Below are 15,235 nucleotides of genomic sequence, written 5' to 3' on the forward strand. Positions count from 1 at the left end.
TTAAATTTTAAATAAGTAATTTGATTATCGAATTAAATTTTAAAATAATTAAATTTAAAGTAATAAATAATTTGAAATCAATATTTTATAATCAAAGTTTTAATTATAATTTAATATTTTTCACATATGGAAAAATATCTATTTTTTTCAGAAAAGTATTTAGAATCGTAAAAATTTATATGTTTTATATAGAAACAGAATGAATTTTTTATTTTGAAAATTTTTTGATGTAATGGCATTAATAAGAAAAAAGTAGAAAGTTTATAAATTGGAAAAATACAAATAAATAAATTGGAAGAATAAGAATTTTTGTTTTACATATATTTTGAAATACAATTATTCTAAATTATTATAAATTAATATTCAATAAAAATAACAGTTTTTACTCTACAAGATATTACTCTATATATTTATTTATTCTAATTTAATTGAATTGATGCTTTTTTATATATTAAAGCATTTATTATAATTAAAAGAAACATAAATTTTATTTATTTAAAATTTTTTTCAGTTTATTTTTTAATACTCAAATAATAAATCAACTGATTTTTGATACATATAAATTTAACAATTTTTTTATTTTTTGTCATGTAATATATTCTATTATAAAATCATATGTAATATATTCTGATTCATTATTTATTAATATTACAGGATATACTAAAAAAAAATAAATTTTTAATTTAAAAGAATAATCAGACATTGTAAATTTTATCAAATTAAATTAAGTAACTTATGCAATTATATAAATATTTTTATGTAAAAAATTGAATCATTGAATAAGCATAACAACACATATTAAAGAATAATTATCAATTATAAACTTATTAAATGAATGAACAAAAATGAGTAAAAGATAATTTTTAAAAATAAAAAATACTTAAATGTTTGTAAAATTTACTTAAAACGTGTTACATATGTAAAAAAAACTGTAAACTTGTCAAATGTAAACTTAACTTTTATAAAAATTTGTTATTTTTCTTCTTCTTACTTAAATACTTTTACTTTTTACTTGTTGGGTTTAAATAATTTTTTCAATATTAAATTTTATCATTATTTAATTTTTGCTTTTTTTTATATAAAACTAAATTATAAATATTAAACAAATAAAAATTTGTTTTCACTAAGTATAACGAATATTTTGAAATTAAAGAAAATTAATTAAATTACAATAAATTAAAATAAATAAATAAATAAAATTAACGTTTTATAAATTATAATGTTTGAAGTCGATATATATATAGGATTAATATTTATCACATATATACAGAATGTGATAAAAAATACTTATAAGGACAATTTTAAACGTTTATATTAGAAATATGATAAAATATTCTTGTAAAATAAACTTCATTCAATATTTTAAATACTTTCAATACTTTCAATACTTTCAATACTTTAAAAGAATTTTTTTTTATACTTTATATATATATTATATATATATTATATATAATGCTATATACTATATGTATATTATACTGTAGTATATACTGTAGTAAATATACTGTAGTATATATACTGTAGTAAATATGAATTATACAAGTAATAGAAATATTATAAATAAATCTTTACAAATATAATTAATAATAAATTTTTTAATATAAACAGTTACAAGAATAATTATAAATTATATTTAATATAAATATAACAATATAAATATAACAAAAAACAATTTAAATATCAAATAATATAAATTATATATTAAATGGTAAAATATTAAATTTTTTTCTTTTTTTTTTATTAATCTCTTCATTTTATTTTACATTAGAAGAAATGTCCAAGAAGATTTGCATTCTGTGTGGTAAAAGTGTCTATCTCGATAAGCTTTCAGTCACTTCTTAGTGTATTTGAGATAATATTCTGTTCCTTGCTTGCTCTGGACATTTCTTTGCGTATGTATGTACTAGAGATACGTGAGTAATATGCATTAGACAAGGCTAAAGCAAGATAAAACGTTGTCCAGAATAAATTTTGAAACTATTTTTGATTTGATAAATTTGGTATTTATTATAAATAAGAATTTTTTTAATTCCATTTTTTATGTATTAAGTTTTAAAATTTTTATATAATTTTTGTTGTATATAATTTATAATATTAATGATATTAATATTTAATTAAACTTTACATTTATATTGTATTTTATTGATTTGAAAGTTTTGATACAAAAAGTTTTGGTACAAAATTTTAGTTATTATTCTAAATAATATTTTCAATTAAATAGAAAATTTAATCAAAGAGAGATTTTTAATAATTTTTAATAAACAAGATTTTTAAAATTATTGTAATTTTCAAAATGTAAAATATATAGCTATATTATAAATATGGAATATACATAAAATATATATAAAAAGTTAAATCAATTTAATAAATAATAATTTAATAAAAAAAAAAATAATTTTCTCCGTTTATTGGAAAAAATATAATGCAAAAATAAATTAAAAGTATTTAATCCACAGAAATCCTAAAAAACAAACACATTTATTATTATAACTTCGCAAAGAAATATTTTTATGCATGTTAATATTAATGTTATGTAAAGTATTATATTTTTTTATTTTTTAACTTAATAATAAATAAAAATTTAAATTTTGTCTATTTAATAACAAGTCATCTAACAGCATTATGCCTGATTAATACTATATTCTCAACCATTATTGATTTACAACCATTAAAAATTTCAAAATTTATAATTTTAATCAATATTATTTTTTTTATTTTTACATGATATATATTTCGTATAAATTTATATCATACAAAAATGAATATTAAAATAATTTTATTAATTTTTCATAATCCATTCAGTTCATCAACGTAGAAACAACATATAAATGGCAATCGTCTCATGATTAATAAAATATTTAGATATGTTATCGAATCAATATATAGTTATATCGATACTATGTTATCATTAAGTGGATATATTCTATTAAAATACATGTAATAATGTCGATACTTCGATCTGTTGTTGATGAGAGGTTCTGCTATTAATGATTAATAACCTTTATTATTCTTATGTATTATATATATTGAATAAGACATTATTTTTGAAATAATTGAGAAATGAATATATTTAATTACAAATTTAGTTACACACTCAATTCTTAATTTCGATTTTCTTGGAAAAGAATCTATGAAGAAAGTTTATTCTATTTCTTTTAAAATCCAACCAATTTTTAGCCATACACAATTTTTGGAAAGAATTAAAAATTCATTATAAATATTGTTATTTAAAATGTAAAATAGTATACTATTTAAATAAAACACACAGAAATTATCAAGGAAATTTTTTCTGTATTTAATGATGTCATTATTTTCAAAAAAAGAATGAAATAGTAATATTCGGCATATAGTTATACACAATTTATTAATGCTAATAGGTATAAAAATGATTGTATATGGATATGAAAATTAAATATTATTAAATATTAAATAATTATAAATATTTGAAAAAATAATATTTATTTCTTTATAAATTCACAGAAATTAACAAATATTTCTCTCCAAAATTTTCAAAAACCAAATTTATTTTCACATTTTGTTTTTTCATTCTTTTTTATTGTTTACAACAAACGAAAGTTTAATTTTTTTTTATATTTAATTTTCATTAATTTAGATGAATTTAGTATATATTTTTATACATTTATCTTTATTTTTATACAATTATATATATAAAAAATTATTTAAAATATTATATAAAATATGTATTTATTTAATATATTTAATATATTAATACGTATATTATTTAATATATATAATACGTATATTTATTGATATAATTTTATTTATAATTTTTTTCATCATGATAATTGAAATAGAATAATGAGAAAATTATTTATTGATCGTATCTTATTATTTATAAAAGTTATCTTCTTATCAAAATTAGTAAGTAATATAGTTTGTTGTAAAACAAGATAATTTGTTTTAATTGTATTCAATAGTGTATATTAAATGAATTCATAATAACATAATATAATAAGATTATATAAGTATTCCTTTATTGAAAAAATCATTTGCACATATATAAATACATATATTATGTAGAAATTATACATTATGTAGAAAAATGATATTATTCTAAAAAAATCATTTATTATATTTTTGAAATAAATATTATGAATGAATAATAATAATAATAAAATTAATTATCAAATTTGATTAAATTTTAAAATACAAAATAATAGAACAAATAATAAAATTATTAAAATTTCATTTATGTTCTATAAATTTAACAATTTTAGAGAGTTATAACTATACGCAATATCATAAATATATAAATAACAAAAATTTTTAAAATTATCAACTCTACTCTTACGGAAAAAATACATTCGTATCGCTACAAAGAAAATGAAAATATTTTAATATCGAAACTATTTCTACGATATATAATTTCAAATAATGTCTATATCTATAATTTTCAAAATTTCTTTGAAATTATTCTCAATAAAATTCAATTTAAATTTTTCAGCTTCAAATCATTATCATTATTATTAAAAAAAACATCGATTCGATTGCGAAAGACACATTTATAATATATATAGGAAATATGGTAATAAAAATACTAAAAAATCGATCTATTTTGAAAATATTGCACCAAAATTGTTTAAAATAAGAATATAGATGTAACTTCGGATATCAAATAAAGTAAATATGAAAATAAACAAAAATAAAATAAAAATAAAATACAAAGAAAAATAAATAGAACTTGAGCATTGATGAAAAGAGCATTTTTAACAAAAATATAAATTGTTTCACAAATACATAAAAATTACGAAATCAATCAATTTTATTTCAAATACATAAATTATAAATCAATATATATATGATCGAATATAGAATAACAAATATAAATATAGAATATAGAATTATAAAATATATAATAACAAATATAAAATAACCAAGAAAATTTTTAATAATTATATAAGTAATTATATAAATATAATTATATAATATAAAATATTAAATTTTAATTTTTTAAAAAAATATCAAATAAAAATAAACTTATAACTTAATATATTATATTATAAATCTATTTTTATTTAATTTTATTAAATCTATAATTAAAACTTTTACACATAGGAAAAATTTTTCTAATAAATATCAAATCTTTTCAAAATTTATTTACATTAATTTCTGCATTTTTTTAATTTATATTTTGAAATGAAATATGATAAAGATCATCTGTTAAAAAAAGATCAATCTTTTTACGAATCTTTTTATAAAACAATTTTGATATCAAAAAAATTGCATTGTTTCATTATCTATGTTTATTTTATGATTAAATTTAATTAAATAAAACTTTTTTAGATAGATTTTTCTCATCTACAAAATTACTTTTTTTATAATTTTATCATTAATTATTCTATTAATTATTTATTCGTTGATTCATTGAACATTCTAATAATATATATATATATATATTATTTAATTAATTGAAAAAATATTATTCCGCTGATTTTGCTTAGAAAGTTTGAATTTGTAAGTATGGGCTAATATAAATAATCTACATTTATATAAAATGATAATTTTATATATATATATATTTTTTTAAACATCTATTTATTTTTAATTATGTATAATAATTATTATAATTATTATGTAAAACTGATTATGCTTTCTTTTTATACCTGTAAACTTTATTATCATCATTTTTACTTGGCTAAATTAGAATTAGAATTCAAATTAATTCAAGTAGCGATTAATGATTTTCAACTATTGTTTTTATTAATTGATAATTTTTAATTCTTGTTTTGTTTCGTAATAATTTATATTATTCAAATTAATAATTTTATCAAGAAAAAATTTTTTTGTTCGATTCAAACTCTGATTGAATTTAAAATAAAAATTAAAATGATAACGTTCTACTTTATATGATTCTTTTATATGCGGAAACATAAGTAAAATATGAAAATATTTTGCAAACTTTTTATATTAAATCTGTTTTTACATGCATTATTGAATTTTATTTAAAAATATCAATAAATTCTATCAATTGTACATAATCTTTCATGAATTTTAAATAAGTAGTAATAATTCACAATTTCATAATTTAATTATACATATATTCATTGTTTTGAAATATATTTATATATTATTTTATACTAAATAATTTTGTTCAAAAGAATTTAAATCTACAATTTTGAAAGAATGATAGAGAAAAAAAAAAGTGAATATATCTAAAATTTTAGTTTTATTTACAATTATTAATATTCAAGATATCAATAAATTTTCAATATATAATTATATAATTATTGAATTATATATTTAAAACTAGAAACAGACATAATTAATACATTGAATCGTGGCTATTCAAATATTACTAATACAACAGTTTTCATTATATAATAATAATATAATAATATTCGTTATCATCAAATATTATCAATGATTACTATTTGTATATAATTACTATATATATATATATATATATATATATATATATATATATATATATATATACTATATATAATTACTATATATATATATATATAAATACTATAATATATTATTTTAATAACTAGATACATTTATAGAATGTTTCATCTATCTATTAAAAATCTGATCACTCATTTTTAAAAAATTAAACATATTTTAATTTACTAAATTTTAAATAAGTATTATATTCGTACGTATTATACTCGTGAGAGTAAAAAAAGAAAAAAGAAAATCTATTTGCATGTAAAAACATTAAGTATACATTGCCATATAAGATATGGCAATTGTTATTATTTTAGATATACTTTGAATAGAAATTAAATTGAATGAATATCAGATTAAATAAGAATTTAAAGCGGGATTAACAATATCTATTTGATATTTTTACGATCTGTCATGTTGTTAAAAACAATTGAAGATTTTACATAAAAACGAAGTCGATTATTAAATATTTAACAACTTCTATAACGAAAACAATTAGATTGATATATTGCACGTTTATATAAGCAAAATTCAATGTATAGTATTTTTTTTGTAATATTTTTTTGGTAATATTTGGAAAACTAATAAATACCCGAAATTAAAATTTTATATTTTGTATCCAATGTTCCCCATTGTTTCTCCAAATTTTGTGTCAATTAGCTATCAAGATCTTTTGAAATTTTATCCAGAAATTTTTTTATTTTCTTGAAAAAACGATAAACATTGACATTTTTTTTCTACGTAAATCCATTAATTTTCCTAACAAATATTAATTAAACAAATACATCTATTTAAAAATGAATCATAGAAAAGAAAATCATATCAATATCTTATGCAATCTTTTTGATTACTTATCAAATATACAATATATAAATTTTCTTTTTTATTCAATGATAAGAATTCCTCTCTCAATTATACTATAAGCATTCAATTTTATTTCAATCACGATGTAAATAAACATTATCATAAATATGCCACTGGAAACAAGTTCTAGTAAATACGTTACTGGAAACAATTCTCTTCTGATTTTTAACCCTCGTAATATCGAATATTCGACCATCTCCATGATATACACATATGTGTATATCGCGCAATTGCTATCCATCGTCCTAGGTTTTACGTATCCCCTGCAATCTTTCCTGAAGCCACAAGAAAAGTCGTCCCTAGTTATTGTTACTCACTAATTGAATGTCTAGGGGATTTCGCAATTTTTGTTCAGAATTCATTTCTCTTTTGGCTAACGAAAATCTACGATTTTCATATTAATTTCGAGACATATAATGTTTTTGTTATGTTATTATATTATAATTTTTTTAAGAAATTCTTTTTAAATTTAAAATATATAAGATAGATATAAAAAAAAATATAATAATACATATAAAATTAATTACAATCATGTATTATATAATTACAAAATTAGTTTCCAATTATATATATATAAAGTAACAATAAATAATATTTCAATTTAAAAAATATTTAATAAATCTTTATATATGTATAAAAAATGTTATCAATTTATCAAATAAAAATTAAATAATTCCCAATATTTCAAACATACATTACAAAATTAGTTTTGATTAGATTTCTTAACAAAACCTATTATTCATTAAAGTAAATAATATAATATATTTTTTATTTTTTTCTTTTCTTAAATTTCCTATTATTTCATAATTACTTTCCTTAAACTATCTTTTTCCTTATATTTCTTTTTTTATTCATTTTTCTTTCATATTTCATATTTAAACTTAAATTTCGATATGTTTATTTCCCATTTTTTTTTATATCTTTTTATTTCTCTGTCCTTTTTTTTTTTTTGCTCTTTCCATTCTTCTACTATTTATTCTCTATTTATTTTTTCGCGATTTCTTTTCCATTTTAGTCCTTACAACGTTCATTTTCTTTTCAATTCTGCACATTTTATATTTTTTTTACATATAATTATCTCTTTACATCCATTCTATCTTATTTTCTTTGTTTTCTTTTATCAGTTTTCTAAAATGATTTTTTCCGTTTTATCTTCCTAATTTCTTCTTTTTTCTCCGCTATATTTCTAATTTCTATTCCTTGTATAGGTTCTTTTCGTTCTGTATCGTATCTTTTTATATCATCAGCATCTTCAGTTTTTTAATTTCTATCTTCTTAATTTAATTTTCTTGTTTTTACTTATATTTTTTTTCTTCATTAAAATTTTATATCATTGTTTGGCTAATCAATTTTCTTATTTTTTTATTTTCATTTTTTTATGTATTTTTATTTATCTTTTCTTCGACATTTTCTATCTTATTTATCTTCATTTTTCTTTCATTATCTATTAAAATATCACGAATGTTCTTCACGAATTTTCTCATCATTTTCATTTTATGAATTATATTATTCATTTTAGTCTTTTCATATTTATTTACGTTTTTTACATTTTGTTTTATATACTATATGTTCTATCTTCTTTTTATCTATTTATTTATTTATTTATTTTCTTTACTATTTATTTTTTTTTTTATTCTTATTTTTTTTCTTTCTAATTCTATATTTTTATTCCGTGTTTTTCATTTTCTTTTAAATTTTTACATGATCTTTTATTTTCTTTATTTTTTATATCCGTACATATATATATACATACATATGTATATATATATATATATATATCTTGGAATATTTTTATATCAATTATTCTTTTCTTCCAAATTAATTAATTAATTTTTATAGTTTATAGAAATGTTTTATTTATATTTTTCATTATCGTTTTAAAAATAATTATATTTTTAAAATTTATATATTTAAAATAATTCTAAATCTATTTTTTATTTTTTTCAGATTTTCACAATATAATTTTTTGTTTTTTATTATATTCTTTCTTCTCATTTTCTCATTTGTTTCGTTTCCATTTTTCTCTTTCTTACACATTACCACTTATACCATATACACATTTATCTTTCTTTAATCTGTCTCTTAATTTTCCAATACATTTTTCTGCGTTATCTTTTAAATCATATCTCTCTTAGTAATATTATCTATTTGCAAATATATATTTATTAATTTCAATTCTGTTCTCTCTTTTTTAATTAATTATTCTTTTCTTTTTATCTTTTTTTTCATTTAATTTTCTTCTCTTTCATTTATTTTTCATTCTTTATTATTTTTCTTATTTCTTATATATAAATTTTCTTATCTATATTTTTTCAATACATAGAACAATTTTTTTAAATTTTCATAATAAATAAGTGCCTAGATTCATTTTTTCATTTTCATTTCATTTTATATTCTTTTTTTTTATATATATTTATTTTCGTTCAATATTTTCCCTTTCTTCTTTTATTTTTTAATTTCGACTATCTTTTCAATCTTATCTTGTCAATATTCATCTTCATTATTTTTTATTGATTCAATGTCGATTTTTCTCATTTTTCATCTAATTTTTTTATTCGTTCATATTATTGTGTATATTATCTTTTGCAATATTTTCTGTTTCATTTTTTCTCTATATTAAAAATTTCTTTTTTCAATATTTAGTTAATTACATAATTTTCTATTTTCTTTTATTTATTTTTATTTTTCCGTTCAAATTTTTTTTTTTAATATAAAAATTAAAATAATTTCTTTTCAACTAACAAAATTGTAAAATTTCATTTTATTTCACAAAAATGTAATTTCATGAATTTAAAATAATATAATATTTATAATATATTAAAATAATAAAAAATTTATATAAGAAAATGTAAATCTCCAAGAAAATTGAAAAAATTGAATGAATTATTGTACAAAAATATTCTTTAATGTATTTTATCAAAAAGTATAATAAATTTAAATATAATAATTATATATAATAATTCATTAAGTAGAATAATTAATTTTCAAAAAGTAATCTCTTTATTTCACGATTTTTTTATATCCATATCAGCCAAGTAGATTTATTTAAGAATATGTGATATTTTTATGTGCATCAATACAAATATAATACAAGTATAGTATATTTCTATTTAGAAATATATGTAGTTAGAAAAATAATATCACTTTTAATTCAATTTTATCAAATGCTCAAATATTTATGAATACTAATATATTATGAATGAATAGACACAAAAATATGAATTTTATGATATAGATAGATTATATTATAAATTATAAATTATACTTGATTTAATAAAATTGATTAAAACTTAATAAAAGAAATTTGTTACTTTTCTATAAACATAGCTTCTTCACCTTCTCTATAAACGTCACTTCTTCACCTGATATTAAATTGTTAAAATCAACATTTCTTTCTGATTTTTCCTTTCTTCTTTCTTCTTCCACTTTTATTATTTGATTCATCAAAATATACTATAATACACACACCCACACACACATTATATATATATATATATATATATATATATATATATATATATATATTTTTTTCTTACTATATCATTATAATCCAATCATTTCTTCATCTTTATTTCTTCCGGAATGATTTTGTTTTATTGACATATCAGGAATATTTTCATTCATCCATCTTTCCATCTCATTGATATTATTCATTACATTTCGTTCGTTATATTTTATTCATAAATCATTAGAATTTGTAATTAAACTGGAAATTAGGTAGTATATCGTCACTCGTTCTCACTTTCAGTCATATAATTAATTATAATTATATTAAATTTATGTGATATGTGATAAATGGGATATAGTTGAACATCTAATAAAATTTTAAATCAAAACAATGAACAATATTAATTAATTACTTGAATATTTTTCATTTTAAAAAAGAAATTTCAATGATTTTATTATTCATGATACATGAATCGAATGGAACAACAAAATATATTATATATTAATTTTTGGAAAATCAATTTTAGAGATCAAAACAAACACAAAAATTAAAATAAAATAATATAAATAATATCAGATCATATCATATAAAAAATTGCTTAAGATTTATGAAATTAAGATATATATTTATTTTTTAAATTATGAGCAATTACACGAAACGAGACGGAGATAAATAAAACGAAACAATCCATCTCACTCTGTTTCGTTTCATCCAATATAAACTTAAATTATTTATAATTTAAGAAATAAAATTTAATCGATATTTTTTATATAGCGAATTTTGATTTTTTTATTTTTTTATTTATTTTGATTTTTTCAATTCTTTAAAGATACTTCGAATATGCACATATAATATCTTATGTATATATTTTATATACATTTATATGATAGATGTTGTAAATGATAAATGTTTCTGTTCTCTATAATTTATATTCTTTGCATTTTCTCTCTTTTGATTTTAGCAAAAATCGAAATGATTTGACACACGAATTCTTATATTTATCTTTTCTTCTAATTGCTAGTAGTAGTTCAGAAAAGATCTTGGTCAGGAGAGATTTCTTACGAGGAAGAACTTTTGCGCGAATGATTCACACAATCGAAACAAAATCTATCGACCGTTTCTTTTCTTTGGGATCGATTATGACTCTCTTCATAGTATTTTGATGAAAGAGATAGCATCTCAATAATAAGTTTATAATTGTTTTCATTTTTTTTCTTATTAAAGATTAAAATTATATTTTTCATACTACATATATTTATTAATTTAATTATAATAATATATTATCATTTTTAATATTTTTTTGAAAAAGAAATTTTAGATTTTTTTCGATATTTCTTTTAAAATTTCTTTTAAATAAAACAAAATTATCTAAAATATATATATATACTTCTAGAATTTATTATTTTTTTCAGCAAAAAAATATATACACTTCATGTCTAAGAAATCAAAATTTTTTTTTATTTAGAACAATTTTATAAGAATAAAGCAAATAAATGGCAAGTATGTAGACAAATAGGTAGATAAATAAAAATAATCTAATTAGTTTTAATAATTTTCTTAATTTTTACAATTTCAATTTTTAAATTGTGTGGTTTTGCATATGGAAAACTATTTCTTTTATATTTTTTATATATTAAAAATTCTGATTAATTCTGATTTTTTCATAATGTTTTTTTTTATTTCTGTCTAATGTGAATAATATTTATTAAAATTAGTGCTATGATTCCTATTATACATAATTTCTATTAATTATATAACATGATCGAGATATGAATCGACTTTGACAAAAATTAATGAATTTAGTTTATTCATATTAGTTTATTTTTTTTTTATATCACACTATTATATAGAATAATAAAAATTAATATCAATAAACAATAACAATTATAAACTATGATCTAAGAATATTACGTTATACTAAATGAATATATTCAGCGAATATATAAAACATAAAATATAAAATATCTCTTGATTCAATGAATAATTAATGATAGAAATATGTTCATGATAAATGAACATCATTTTCATCACGATTGAATTTTCTTTTTTTGCGAAATAAAATTTATGATTTTGTATCCGAATATAAAACAAAATTCATAATTTCAAATATAGATTTTAAATTATTTTATATAATTTTAGATATCAAAACAAAAATATCGGTAAAGACTTATTTATAAATTAAATTATAAAGAATCGAAATTTGCGTTAAATAAAGCAAAATAAAAATAGAATAAAATCGCTCTTCGTTTTAGTTACATTCTGTTCCTTGCTCCACTTAATTCAAATTCCTTATAATTTAATAAATAAGTTAATCAACATTTTGTATATAAATTTTTTTGTTTGTTTTGACATCTAAAAATAATCCTCCAAAATTCTCTTATGAATATATCAATATATTAATATATATTAATATATATTCTTTTATGAATATATTAAAATTATCTTATAAATTATATTATATATATATATATATTGTATATATTAAATGAATAATGTAATAAAATATTTTTATTATAATTTTGCAATGATTTTATTGTATAAATTTCTTTGCTGTATTTATTTATATTTATCAAAAATTGAAACTTTATATGATATTAACGTTTAGATATCTCTTATAGATATCTCTAGATATAGATGACAAAATAATATAATAATGTATTATAAATAATTACAGTATATTAAATAATTAATCGAATATTGAGAAATTTAGTTCATTTTAATTGAAACTCATATATATATCCTATGGTGAAAAAAATAAATAGTAGTAAATAGTAATAGTAAATGAAAGCCATTATAAATTTATATACATAAATAATAATATTTTTTAATTAATAAAAAAAAGTGTATTTTAATATAATTTATTAAAATATGAAAACATTTGCTACACAATATATATAAATTTTAATTTTTAAAAAGAAAAAAATATTTGTTTTTCTATTATAAAAAGAGAGAATCTTTGTTTTGAGAATCCAAAAGCAATTCGTATTAATCACTCTCTTTTCTCTAAACAATCATAAACTATAAATATAAATTATCATTAATCTCAAAATACAAAAAATTAAAGTCTAATATCTTTACTATCTAATATCTAATTATATTAATTTTCTATATTTTTTAACTCAAATCTTCTTCTTTATATTCCAAAACAATCCAATGTCCAATCGAACGTAAAAATCCTTCTTTTTCATTTTTATAATGATATCAAACCTCTAAAAAATCAATATCCAAAAATCGAAAAATAACAACTATAGACTATGATTTAAGAATATTACATCATACTAAATGAATATATTCAGCGAATATAAAACATACAATATTCTATTAAAAATATTCTATTCTTTTTTAATTTGAATTTCAATTTCATCTTTAAAAAATCATATCCATAATTTAAAAATTAATCAAATTGTTCAAAAAATTGAACAAATCTTTATCACTTTTATAATTGATTATATTTTCTAATCTAATAATAGATTAAGTTTTCTAATCTCATCATATTCTATTTTTTGAAACTATTCTGTACAAACTAAAAAAATCACTTTATTCTTTTTTCAGTTGGAATAAATATCTAATTTATCATTGAAAAACTTCATTGAAATCTCAGAAACCGAATAACGAATGTACCGAATAACGAAAATAAAGAATGAAAATTATATTAATCAATTGTATGCCGATTGTGCACGAAGCCGTCACAATTCCTCGCGAGCCTCAAACACGTTATTTAGACTATGTAAAGCTTGGGAACACCGATTGTTATTACATTCCAGTCATCGCAATATTCGGCAATGATTGGTAAAGGGAGAAACAATCGGTGTTCATGCGGTCGTGAAGTAGGCTTGCGTTAGCGATGTCTAACTAACAGTCCACTTGAGTCAACAGATGACTGATACGGCAAACACATACCGTGCAAACGATGGACATATATATATATATATATATATATCCACAGTGTTTCTTCCTTTCGTCTATCTACGTACCTTTTTTCCTAAGGTTTTATCTCTATATGCTTTATCATCGCGGGAAAGACTTCGAGAGTTGATCTATTAGTTCTCGTAAAGAGTTTTTAATTAAATATAGAAATTCATTAAAAAATATTCTAATTTATGAAATTATATAAAAATAATATAAATACAAGATATAAAGATCAATTAATATAAATAATATTTAATATATAAATAATATTATTTATTAGATTTATTATTTAAATTTTTAGTTAAAAGTCAATTAAGTAAAACTTATTGCATAACATGATTTTTTTAAGACTCAATTTTGACAAAAATTAATGAATTTAGTTTATTATCTTAATTTTTTTAATTTTAGTAATATAATAATAATTTAATTTTGTCAATTGAAAGTATAAATTTAAAGAGATTTTTGAACATTTAAATTGAGTATGTAACTTTTATTGATTTTTACTGGTTTCTAAACAAATATGAAATGCAAACATATAATTAATAGTTTTAATCTTATTTTATTATTATTATTATTTTATTTTTTAAATATTTTAACACG

General features: G+C 17.5%; 1 protein-coding gene and 1 long non-coding RNA gene across 11 annotated transcripts in view; one reads left to right on the forward strand and one right to left on the reverse strand.

The window, feature by feature from the left end:
• The window catches only part of LOC108002523 (uncharacterized), a 315,743-nt gene that overhangs the window by 143,900 nt on the left and 156,608 nt on the right, over positions 1-15,235 (reverse strand). The window lies entirely within an intron of this gene.
• The window catches only part of LOC133666500 (uncharacterized), a 60,501-nt gene that overhangs the window by 29,892 nt on the left and 15,374 nt on the right, over positions 1-15,235 (forward strand). The window lies entirely within an intron of this gene.

The sequence above is a fragment of the Apis cerana genome, linkage group LG7 (genome assembly GCF_029169275.1).
Source record: "Apis cerana isolate GH-2021 linkage group LG7, AcerK_1.0, whole genome shotgun sequence".
Lineage (NCBI taxonomy): Eukaryota > Metazoa > Arthropoda > Insecta > Hymenoptera > Apidae > Apis > Apis cerana.